A 13,169-nucleotide genomic window follows, 5' to 3' on the forward strand; every position below is an offset into this window, starting at 1 on the left:
AAGAGGAATCTCATGTCGTATTTGTCCTTCTGTGACTGACTTATCTCACTTAGCCTAATGTCTTCTAGGTCCATTCATGTGTCCAAACTCACCAGATTATATATATTAATTATTTGCAGTTTTTGGCATACAATTATACCTCAGTGAAGCTGGAGAAAAAATAACTCAGCCATGGGCTCTACGTTCAAGCAAAACAAAAATGCCCTAATCAGAAGGTAAGCAAAGTGAATTTTGAAGTTTCTTAACCTGCCTCTTGAGAAATCTGTATGCAGGTCAGGAAGCAACAGTTAGAACTGGACATGGAAAAACAGACTGGTTCCAAACAGGAAAAGGAGTACGTCAAGGCTGTATATTGTCACCCTGCTTATTTAACTTATATGCAGAGTACATCATGAGAAACACTGGGCTGGATGAAGCACAATCTGGAATCAAGATTGCCAGGAGAAATATCAATAATCTCAGATATGCAGATGACACCACCCTTATGGCAGAAAGTAAAGAACTAAAGAGCCTCTTGATGAAACTGAAAGAGGAGAGTGAAAAAGTTGGCTTAAAGCTCAACATTCAGAAAACTAACATCATGGCATCTGGTCCCATCACTTCATGGCAAATAGATGGAGAAACAGTGGAAACAGTGTCAGACTTTATTTTTGGGGGCTCCAAAATCACTGCAGATGGCCACCTGATGTGAAGAGCTGACTCATTGGAAAAGACCCTGGTGCTGGGAAAGATTAAGAGCAGGAGGAGAAGGGGACAACAGAGGATGAGATGGTTGGGTGGCATCACTGCCTCAATGGACATGAGTTTGGGTAAACTCTAGGAGTTGGTGATGGACAGGGAGGCCTGGTGTGCTGCAGTCCCTGAGGCTGCAAAGAGTCGGACACGACTGAGCGACTGAACTGAACTAAACTACATCAATACCTGAGATTTTTGATGTCCTTCTTTAAAATCTTGGCAGAAAAGCAACTCATGTAATTTATAATGCAATACCAATGGCCATCATACTTTTTACAATTTAGAAACCATTTCACACTTGACACTTCATTTGATAAGCTGCCAAGAAGGTCATTCTCCCTTGCACCCTCAGCCATCACTTGTTACTTTAAGAAGCAATACTTGAAATTTTCTACTGTCTATAATATTATTGACAGCTAAATCCCTACTGTGTCCACATCCTCTGTAGAAAAGTATGACTACAGGATTCTGCTGGGAGAGCTGGGTCAGGCCCCAAAGACCCAGCTACACACAAAATATGAAAGGAGGGGTGCCTAGATGCTGGGGTCCCTATCTTCTGTGGGCCTCTAAATCCAGAGTCCTGCCTCTGCCAGACCATTAACCCACACATGATGGAAAGCAGTCTCCGTCAGCCTGTCTTAGCATCATTTTTAGCTTACAATGGAGGGAATAATGCAGAATCCATAGGCTAGCAATTCCTTACTTTGGAAACAACAATCAGGATGATGACAACAGAAAAGTTATCACCTCTGCACCTTGATTTGACCATTCTTGAGAGAGAAGGAAGGGACTTCCATGGTGGTCCAGTAGCTAGGACTCTGCACTCCAAATGCAGGGGGCCCAGGTTTGATCCTTGGTCAGGGAACTAGATCCCACATGCTTTGTCTAAGAGTTTGCATGCCACAAATAATGATCCCGCATCTAACATGCTGCAGTGAAGATCAAAGATCCCACATGCCTTAACTAAGACCCCACAAGGATAAACAGACAGATAGTCTTAGCATTTAATGATGCTATGTTCATTGAACATAGTATTAAACACATTTAAAAAAAAAAAAACTAACAACAACAAAAGGAAAGACAGAAGGGATAAAATGTGCCCCTACCTAGTTCCTAGATAGAGATGATAAACACAGTACTACAATGGACTATTTTAGTTTTTAAGGTGAACTACTTTGAAGTCCTTAGAAAGATCACATAAGTCTGTGAGATTCTAACTGGCTCAAAGTTAAATGTCTTTGATCAGTTAAAAAGTTTTATTAGAATTCATACACAACATCTCAAACTGAAGACATGGAAAAGAGAAGAAGGCTTAGGTTTCAACATTGGAAAGTGGGAGAAAACTTAGTGAGGAGAGTGGCAATCAACAGCAGGAATATGAAACACGAAGAGGAAGACATGAAAATGTCACAGTGAAGAATTAAAATTTTGTTACTGGGAAATAAAGAGAGGAATATAAACAACAACCATTGAATGATATTTTCCCATAAAGAAAACACAAAGAAATTTTAAAAAGTGGTTCAATCTGGAATAACTGTGAAACAGTAAAAAACATAAAGGACATAATGCTCATATGTATGAAATACATTTAAATGGTAGACTCTAACCCAGGTGAGTGCTGTACCTGGTCTTAGAAATCTTTTAACCATAATGAGCTTGGCAGTTACTCGAGAAGGTAAGGGGATGTGATTTGTATCTAAGAACTATTTGGGTGAGTCTCGCCCAGATTCAAGCTAGTAGGACCCACACAGAATATCACAATGAAGCCAAAGAAGAGAAAGGAAAAGCTCATCATCATGACTCTCTTTCAGATACAGCCATGCCAACCCCTGCCTCATTACATTGCTGACCCTCCTATCCTTCAAAGCCAACCAAGTCATCAGCCACCCAGCTACCCTGTGGATAACTTCCATCAGGTCCAGGGCTCATTCTGCAGAGAGATACAAATGCCAGAAACAAGGAAGATGGGCTGCAACTCTGGCAAATATACACTCCTTAGATTGGTCTACACTGACCCCAGCCACCCCTCTCCACTGGAAGACATTAAAAGCAAGAAGACCCGATTATTTCCTTAGTTTGCCTGCACCTGAGATTCCAAGGGAAAACAAGAAAAGAAGCAAACTGTTCCAAGGGCTGGGCGACCAAAGTCACCAAGCACGACAGGATTGACTTTTACACACACACACTCTAATATACTCCAGTGGTTATGGTTCAGCTACACACGATAAGTCAGGTCAGGAGCAGCCAACCACTTTTTAGCTCTCAGGTCCCTTCTGGGAATTTGGTCTTCACTTCTAGAGAGAAATCTGGAAATGGCTCCATTGGTCATCCTCCTCCTGGGAGAAGGGCTACCATAACTAAAGAGAACACGGCATTGGGAGGGGAGTAAGTCTCCTCTCTCAGTGATACTCATGGACCCTGGGGAACTCTGCTCCCTCAATCTCGTCAGAGGGTTTGCTGTAGATTAATTTATGGTGCTTCCACTCTGGGGCCTGAGGACCACTAGAGACAGGGACTGCCTGCCCAACCTTGTGAGAAATTTGGAAAGAGCAGCGTTTCCACTTTCTCACTTAACACTCCCACAGCTCCAGTCAGACCTGGAACCTGGGGCCAGAGTGACAAAGGTGTCTGAGCTGGGAGCCATTCTTACATTCACATGAGTGTGAGTCTTAAGACAGGAGCAGAAGGAGGATGTGAGCTTCATGGTGAGTGATGAGGGAGGACAAGGAAAAGGATTGCAGCTGCCAAAGAGGTGAGCACTACCTGTCCTAAAACTAGCGCTGTCTGTCAGGTTGGAGAGCTGGTTTGGTGTTTGCAGAATTAGGAAATCAACATCACTCATCCATTCCCTGAGAGTGGGGTGGGAAGTTAAGGGTCAGTTGGTCCCCAGAGGATATAGGAGAGACTCTTCACAGCCACCAGATAGACCAGGTATGCGTCTACATGACCCTGGCATTAGACCGGGCAAAGTGATGAGTTCCTGCCACTGAAATATGTGCAGAAGTGATGTGTCAATGCCGGGGTGAAGCAATTAAGGCCTGTGGGCTTCCAGCTGTCTTTTCCTCTCCTACAGTGCCCTTGGAGGTCATGTGTGCCAGATGGCACTACTATAAGATTAAAGAGAGCCAACCAGTCTGAATCAAATCTTATTTATGTGAGCAACATATGTGTTGTTATTTGTTACCGCATCAGTGTCTGGAGCTTCCCAGGTGGCTCAGTGGTAAAGAGTCCACCTGCCAATTCAGGAGATGTAGGAGATTCGGGTTTGATTCCAAGATTGAGAAGATCCCCTGAAGCAGGACATGACCACCCACTCCAGTATTCTTGCTTGGAGAATCCCATGGATAGAGGAGCCTGGTGGGTTACACTCCATGGGGTTGCAAAGAGTCAGATATGACTGAATGACTGAGCAGGGGTCCCTGCAGAATCTAGCTTATCCTGACTAATTCAGAAGCCAAAGCAGTAGGCCATCCCCGATGCTGGGGACTTCAGTGCATGAAATTAACCTAGTCACACTCATAAACTCTATGAGGATGACTGTTTCTCACATGTTTTCCAAGACTTTCTTCAACAAAACCTTGTCTCTGAGAAAGGAGGGTTCATCCTGAAACAGTAACTTCAAGTGTAAAGGCCACCTCTCCCAAGACATGTGTCTTCAAAATATCATAAAGCATCTACAACTCCTTCAAAAGCTCATGAAACCTCTACCCAGGCACCTATAATCTCCTGCTGTCTCCCACCGTACTAATATGACCAGACACAAACGCTGGCTTATAGCCTCTGTAAACACAACATCCTCATAAATTCAGGTTGCCATAAAAATCAAACAAGAGAAAAGTGAAAAAAGAGCCATGACTAAGTTTTTCTCTATCAAGACCATCGCAGTTTCTTGAGAGCCTTGGCTCAGTTCCCTAAAGTTTAGAACAGGAGAAAGAAGAACTTCCCTCATTCACTGTCTCTAAAATGTCTGGATCTTTCTCAGGGAGCCAGTAAGACCAGCAGGAGATAGGAAGTACGTTAGAACCAAAAGGACTGGGGACAATTTGGGCTGGGCACTCTTCAAAGTCCTACCTTTCAGAGTATCTACCTACTGAGATGCCAGGGACCTTGTATATAACTGTCTGTTGCAAATGACCACAGTGTGTCTTTAAAAACGTGTCTTTCAAAGCCAGGTCATGTTATCAGTGTGAGTTGGAGAAATTACACACACATCTATTTTTCTGGGGCTGGGACTTGATGGAAATGTTCAACCCCTAAGGAGAAGGCCTGTCTGGTGGTTAGGGATTGCAGGAAAGCCATGGCTTGGGTTCGTACTCCGCACTGGAATCTGCTTCTGGCAGGAGGAGACAGAGCAGCCCTTACTCCTTGACCCATAAGGCCTCTTCTGAGCATTGCCCAATGCTCCTGTTATACAACATGCAAAATAAATAACCAACCTTAAAAGTCAGGCAGCCAAAGCTCCACTCAATAATAAGTCCTTTTACAAGCTGCTTATCACTTGCCAAAATCAGCTCCAGAGGAACACCAGGAACTCTGAATTCTATTGTTCTTATGAATTACTTGGGGAATATAGACAAGCGTCACTGGCTTTATTGGTTTTCTAAGAGAGAAAAGACCAACATTTTCATCTACCCCTACCCTGTCCTTGATCTCAAAAATGTTAATATAGCGCCATCCCACCATCTCTGAGAGACCTCTATGAGAGGTGGGAGTGAGAAAAGGGTCCTGGCCTTTTTTTTAGAAAACGTATGTGTCTCTGCTTCGCCTGTCACCTGATGGTGGGGGTGACAAAGGGAAGAGAGTGCCAACCTTTTCAGAAAGTCCACTGGGAGTAGGGTGAAGGCAGCACAGAGGCCTGTGGGATGCACTCCTCTGCCCGTGTGGGCCCTCTGGCTTCACGACAGAAGGAAAGAGGAGTTTTGCTCAAGGAAAACTGTTCAAAACTATTTTTGGTGCACTTAGGTTGGCACTGTTGTTGGCCCAGAACAGTTTCTCTCGGTTTCAAAATAGAGGGTGGGACCTCTCATGAAGGGGTCTTATTCAGGAAATCGATGGGAGACGTCTGTTCTAAAACTCATTTCCAATGAACCACAAGAAGGATTTTGATACCAATTTGACATTCTTATTCCAGGATCCACAACCCACAGATTTCAAAGCTCAGGATTCACCTGCTCCAAAAGCCTTGCAAAAGCCTCCAAAGTTGCCCAGTCGTGTCTGACTCTTTGCTACCCTATGGACTGCAGCCCATTAGGTTTCTCTATCCATGGGATTCTCCAGGCAAGAATACTAGAGTTTGTTGCTATATCCTACTCCAGAGGATCTTCCCGACCCAGGGATCAAATCCACGTCTCCTGCATCTCCTGCACTGCAGGCAGATTCTGTACCACTGAGCCACCAGGGAAAACCCTAAAAAAACCTTATGACCCTCCCTTTTCCCTTCACTGGTCCCTCTCAAAAAGTTGCTCCCTTCCTCTGCTAGGCTCTATATCTACTGACTTGCTGCCTTCCCTAGCAGAGGGGTTTTCTTAGAGCAGGAACCAAGCCTTACTCATTTCTGCATCTCTATTGTCCAACACAGTCCATAGAACATCAGAGGTGTATATTAAGTCACTTAACTAATAAGATTAGAAATAGATATAGTTAACATTTGAATGTTCAGTAACTGTTTAACTTCCTATATTTGTTTTCTCATTTTCCAGATGAGGAAGCTGAGGCAATAGAGGCTAGCAAGCTAGTAAGTGACTAAGCAACAACACAGACCAAGGCTTCAGGTTCTAGAACCTTCATTCTTAACCACTACACAGAGTGGAACACAGCAATAAATGAGTGATGAAAGGGCCATACACATATGAAACTTAAATACGAACTTGAATTTGATTTAGAATCCTGTTGAGTCACACAAATATGTATTAAGCACCTAGTACTCTGTGCCAAGCTCAGTGCTAACAAAAGGGCGTGGTCTTATTCCTCAAGGAGAAGAAAGACAAATAACAAAAGCTTATACTGCTGTACACCTAAAAGTAACACCACATTGTAAATCAACTCTACTCCCATAAAAATATTTTTTTTAAAGCTTATTGAGCACTTACTACATGCTGGGCACTGTTCTAAGTACTTCACATGTATTAACTGCTTTCATCTTACTACTGTTCTATTCAGATGAGACAGAGGAGAAACTGAGGCAGAAGGAGATGCAGCCAGGACTTCCCCGGTGGTCCAGTGGCTAAGACTCAATGCTCCCAATGGAGGGGGCCTGGGTTCAATCTCTGGTCAAGAAACTAGATCCCACATGCTGTAACTAAAGATCTCATGTGCTGCAACTAGGACTTGGTACAGCCATATATATATATATATATATATATATATATATATATATATATATATATATACATGTTGCTAAGTCGCTTCAGTTGTGTCCGACTCTGTGCGACCCCACAGACAGAAGCCCACCAGGCTCCCGTCCCTGGGATTCTCCAGGCAAGAACACTGGAGTGGGTTGCCATTTCCTTTTCCAATGCATGAAAGTGAAAAGTGAAAGTGAAGTCGCTCAGTCGTGTCCCACTCTTCTCGACCGATGGACTGCAGCCCACCAGGCTCCTCCGCCCATGGGATTTTCCAGGCAAGAGTACTGGAGTGGGGTGCCACTGCCTTTTTTTGTCATATGTACTAGAGGTCTATGAACCTCTAGTTCTAGGGGTCAGAGTGGATTAAGGCACACAAAAAGATTAAGCTACCTGTACCTGAGATCAGCTGCCAACCTCCAAAATACTGCCCTCATTGTCAGTCTCCTTTGCCAGTTCCTCATCATCTTCCTAATCTCTGGCTGTCAGAGTGCCCCAGGGAAGGGTCCGTAGTCCCCTCCTCTTAACTATCCTCACTCCTGGAGATTTCATCCATCTCAGAGCTTGAAATACTATCTAGACATCTGTGACTTCAGAACATTTATCTCCTGCCCTAACCACGCCTGTGAGTGCCATGCTCTTGAACCCCACAGCTCACTCATCAACTCCACTTAGATGTCTGGCTGGCATCTCAAATTCAACACATCCTCAATTTAACTTCTTTTACACTCCCAACCCTGTTTTTCCCACAGTCTTTACCACTGCAGTTAGCGGTAACTCCATCATTTCGGCTACTCAGGATGAAAACCTTGGCATTGTCTCAAACAGAAACACTGTGTTATGTCACTCCAGAGAGCACCAGCCACATTTTAGGCAATGCTATTGGTGTTATGCAACATGGTGACTCTGTTTTCCTTGATTCCTCTTTCACATCCCACATATGATCTGTCAGCAAATCCAACTTCAAGATGCACCTTCAAATTCAACAACTTATCCCAAATTTCACTGATACCAGTCTGGCCCAAGCTTATCTTCTTAGATATAATGTATTATACAGAAAACAATAGTAATCCTTTTAAAACGTGCCAGATCACACCATTCCCACTCAAAATTCCCCAATGCTTCCCATCTCATTTATAGTAAAAATCAAAGTTCTTACAATGGCCTATTAGACCTTGCATTGTCTTTCCCCTTTAGCGCTCATCCCCATCTAACATTGTATCTATCTGTCTTACATATTATCTGTTACCCACCTGAGTCCACATCATGAGTTCCATGAGGTCCGAGACTCGGTAGGTTTTGTTCACAGACGAAGCTCAGCATCTGCAATACTTGACAGAAAGTACATGATTAATATATATCTGTAGATGAAATAAATGGCTGGGGAGAGGGAAATCTTTACACATGGGCCAGAATCATACCAAAACCCAATATGACAAGTGAATGGCATTTGGGCCAACTGGTGCTGGAACCAAATCAAGTCCAAAGTCTCAAGTTCCTACTTCCTATTGTTTGTATTCCCACTGCTTCAATATTTTGCCTGATGAAGTCTCCTTTCTTTTGCCTCTAAAGAAAAAGAAATTGACCTAGATATAGTAAGGAGCTCCCCCTGGTGGAAGTAGTTCCATCAACACCATGGCAAAGAAAATCATAGAAAACAGGCTTTAAGTTACAAAGGAGATTGCTGGGGACAAAGGAAATTACTAGTATTTCACAGGAAAAGTCCTCACTAGAAAAAAGAGAAATTAAAGATTAGATTCTAAGTACACTGGGGAACTTATCAACTTACCTCACTGTTGAACCTCTTTTGTACCTGATGATGAGAAAGAAAATTATTCATTTAAAGTTGAACAACCTAAGTACCTTCCCTCAAGGAATTTAAAATCAGGTAGAGGATAGAAGTCATGAATATGAACAAGTACAGGGACTTCCCTGGCAGGGGAACTAAGATCCCACATGCCGTGGCATGGCCCAAAACAAAGCCAAATAAGTACAAAGCCAAGGGTATGATTGTAAAACAGTGAATGGGGTCTAAATAAAACAAATAAACCAAGAGCAATGAGAATCCCTTGGACAGCAAGATCAATTCAGTCAATCCTAAAGGAAATCAACCCTGAATATTCACTGGAAGGACTGATGCTCAAGCTGAAGCTCTAATACTTTGGCCACCTGATGTGAAGAGCTGACTCACTGGAAAAGACCCTGATGCTGGGGAAGATTGAGGGCAGGAGGAGAAGGGGGTGACAGAGGATGAGATGGTTGGATGGCATCACCGATTCAATGGACATGAACTTGGGCAAACTCCAGGAGATGGTGATGGACAGGGAGGCCTGGCATGCTGCAGTCCATGGGGTCACAAAGAGCTGGACACGACTTAGCAACTGAACAATAACAAGATTTATAACTTACCTCAGAAAAAGAAGGATTACTTTGGGCTGAGAAAATCCAGGAAGACAGCTCGGAGTGGGTGGTTCTTGAACTGAGCCTTGAAAAATAGACAAAATTTTGAGTGTATTCCAGGTAAAGACCTAAATGTAGAGAAAGGCGCATCACAAGGAAACCCAAACTAACCAATGGGGCTCTGTAAAGGTCACAGTTTGAGTGAGAACACAGAATTCAGACCCCTTCATAAAAAAAGCAGAGACAGGGTTTCCCTGGTGGCTTGGTGGTAAAGAATCCGCCTGCCAATGGAGAAGACACGAGATCAATCCATGGTCCAGGAAGATCCTACACGCCATAGACCAGCTAAGCCTGTGCACCACAACTACTGAGTCTGGGCTCTAGAGCCCAGGAGCTGTGACTAGTGAAGCCTGCGTGCCCTAGAGCCCAAGCTCTGCAACAAGAGAAGCCACCACAATGAGAAGCCCACGCAGCACAACTAGAGAGTAGCCAGCGCCTCACTGCAACTACAGAAAAGCAGCAACTAAGACCGAGCACAACCATAAATAAATAAATAAAATCATTGAAGAAAAAGATATAGTCCTAAGTTTAAAAAAAGAGCAGAGAGGGATTCTCAAGAGAAAACTCCTTGGCAGAAGCAAACACAGGAGGGAACCAAAGAAAGCTTCTTTCCTAGTTTTCCCTTGGATGAGAGGAACACTATTGAAAACCATAGAGGAAAAAAAGTTAAAACATAGTTTCCATACTCAAGAATTTAGAATCCAGAAAATAAACAACAACAAAAAGAACCTATATGGATATGCAGGGTCTCCTCTGCTCTACATTTTATCTGAAGATAATGCCCAGAGAACATCCTTTTCAAAGGAGATGGTTCTCCCTTCCATTCCTTCCTGCTCAATGTCCTTCCAGTGGAGATGCCAACAAGTATCCCGAATCCATCCACCCCTCTCGATCTCCACTGCCATCCCGTCTGAGCCATCATCATCTTTCTCCTGGTCTATTGCCACTGTCTCCTGACTGATTCCCCACTTATACTCTGGCTCCCCTATAAGCCACACTGCAGATTGTAGTCAGATCACCTACAGCTATTTGGGGGTGTGGTAAATGACTCCCATTTCACTTTCACCTTTTCATTTTGAAACTACAGAAAACAAAAAACAGTTGCAAAATAGCCCAAAGAATCCTCACATATCTTTCACCCAGATTCTCCAAATGTTAACATCTGCCATAATCACAAAATAATACTATTAATATAAATCAAGAAATTAACATTCATACAACACAATTATCAAATCAATAGACTGTATTCAGTTTCCTCCAATTGCCCCAACAATGTCCTTTTTCTGGTCTAGGATCATACCTGTCCCTTTCAGCTCCTTTAATCTGGCATAGTTCCCTAGTCTTTTTGTTTGTTTGTTTTTTGGTGTTTCATTACCATGATATTTTTGAAAAATACAGGCTGTTTCAATTTTGGGTTTCTCTGATGGTTCATCATGACTCAATTTAGACAATTTGTTTTGGCAAGAATACTATAGATGTGACACTGTGTCCTTTTCAGTGCATCCTCTCAAGAGGCACATGATATCAGTTTGTTCCATAACTATTAATCTTAAGTGATCATTTGGTTAAGGTGGTGTCTGCCAGGTTTCTCCACAGTGAAGTTACTAGGTTGCCCTTTCTAATGAATAAGCATTTTGTGGGGAGTACCTAAAAAACTAACAGTAGAACTGCCATATGGCCCAGGAATTCACTTCTGAGTATTTATATGAGGAAAACAAAAACACTAATTTAAAAAGATATACGCACCCCAATTTTCACTGCAGCCCTATTTATTAAAACAAAAGCCAAGAAATGGAAGCAAGCTAAAGGGTTCTTGGATACATGAATGGCTAAAGAAGATATGGTATGCACACACACACACACACACGATGGAGTATTACTCAGCCATAAAAGTTCTCCCATTTGCAGCAATGTGGATGAGCCTGGAGAATATTATGCTAAATGAAATAAGTCAGACAGAGAAAGACAAATTCTGTAAGCTCTCATTCATACGTAGAATCTTAAAAAACAAACAAAATGAAAACAGACTCACAGATACAGAAAACAAATGGGTAGCTACCAGAGGGGAGGAGGGTGGTGGGAGTAAAATAGATGAAGGGAATAAAGAGGTGCAAACCTCCAGTTATAAAATAAATAAGTCATATGAATGTAAAACACAGTATAAGGAATATGGTTCATAATACATAATAACTGCATGGGAACAGATGGTTACTAGACTTAACCATGGCGATGATTTCATAAGGCATGCAAATATCAAATCACTATATAGTACAACTGAAATTAACATAATATTTCATGTCAACTATATTTCAATTTGAAAAAAAAAGAAATCCAATCTAATGAGTAATCTAGAGTCATGTGAAGCTGGGAATACTGACACATGCTAATAAAGCTTAGAAGAGAATGAAGTTTATAAATTAGAACATCAATTTATTAATTTAACTGCAAGATGGGCATTCTCTCCTCCACAGGCTCACCTACTAAGACAGTTTTCTTGTGAGCCTAGAACAGAGATCCATAAACTTGTTCTTTTTCAAAGGGCCAGATGGTAATTTTTTTTTATTTTGTGGGTCATATACTTATCTCTGTCACAACTACTCAATTCTAGCATGGCGAGGCAAAAGCAGTGATAGACAATACGTAAAGTGTTGCAGTAAGACTTTATTTAAAAAAATAGCTGTCAGGGCCTATGGATCCTTGGCCTAGAATAAAAGGAGTAGGAGTTACATGATTCAGATGCTTGATCATATCCAGCTTCAGTATCCTGATGCGTCCATCACTGGAGGAGATAAACCTGTATCCACTATCAGATTAGGCATGGTGCTTAGCTGAACATAGTCAACACTGGCCTTGCTAGGCCTTCTTTTTTAATGCCAGCCATTCTACAGAATCCCACCCCATTTTAAAGCCCAGGTTATAAGAAAGTTCTACTTACCAGGAGGGAAATGCCAGGAGCCTCTGTTTATATTCTACAGCCATTTCACAGAGAAAGACTTGACCCTTTGTTAGCTTCTAGGGAGAAGAGCATCCTCCATTCTTACTTGTGTTTCCCTAGGAAAAAAAAATGACAGATTTGGCAATACTAATACTTAAAGGAGCACTAGCAGGTAAGCGGAGAAGGCAATGGCACCCCACGCCAGTATTCTTGCCTGGAAAATCCCATGGACGGAGGAGCCTGGTAGGCTGCAGTCCATGGGGTCTTGAAGAGTCAGACACGACTGAGCGACTTCACTTTCACTTTTCACTTTCGTGCATTGAAGAAGGAAATGGCAACCCACTCCAGTGTTCTTGCCTGGAGAATCCCAGGGACGGCGGAGCCTGGTGGGCTGCCATCTATGGGGTCGCACACAGTCGGACACGACTGAAGCAACTTAGCAGCAGCAGCAGCAGCAGCAGCAGTAGGTAAGCACCATGAAGAGAGATTATGTTTTAAATTAGAAAGAATGTTTTATTTTTACAAAAGCAGTATGTATTTGTTCATTGTGGAAAATTAGAAAATAAAAAGATTAGAAACAAGAACAGACTTGTGGACACAGTGGGGGAAGGAGAAGGTGGGATGAATTGAGAGAGTAGCATTGAAACATATATATTACCATAGGTAAAACAGATAGCCAGTGGGTATTTGCTATATGA

At 42.5% G+C, this 13,169-nt stretch overlaps 1 long non-coding RNA gene across 3 annotated transcripts in view; it reads right to left on the reverse strand.

Annotated features, from left to right (window-relative positions):
* The window catches only part of LOC138930515 (uncharacterized), a 57,702-nt gene that overhangs the window by 41,216 nt on the left and 3,317 nt on the right, over nucleotides 1-13,169 (reverse strand). For 2 of the 3 annotated variants that reach the window (XR_011446207.1, XR_011446206.1), the window contains exons 2-5: nucleotides 12,472-12,587; nucleotides 9,486-9,561; nucleotides 8,866-8,889; nucleotides 8,330-8,407 (exon numbers count right to left, since the gene is read on the reverse strand). This is a non-coding gene — a long non-coding RNA (uncharacterized lncRNA). Of the gene's footprint in view, nucleotides 1-8,329; nucleotides 8,408-8,865; nucleotides 8,890-9,485; nucleotides 9,562-12,471; nucleotides 12,588-12,685; nucleotides 12,907-13,169 lie in introns of all 3 variants that reach the window. The other variant, XR_011446208.1, reaches the window with a different exon arrangement.

The sequence above is a fragment of the Ovis canadensis genome, chromosome X (assembly GCF_042477335.2).
Source record: "Ovis canadensis isolate MfBH-ARS-UI-01 breed Bighorn chromosome X, ARS-UI_OviCan_v2, whole genome shotgun sequence".
In the NCBI taxonomy this organism is placed as follows: domain Eukaryota; kingdom Metazoa; phylum Chordata; class Mammalia; order Artiodactyla; family Bovidae; genus Ovis; species Ovis canadensis.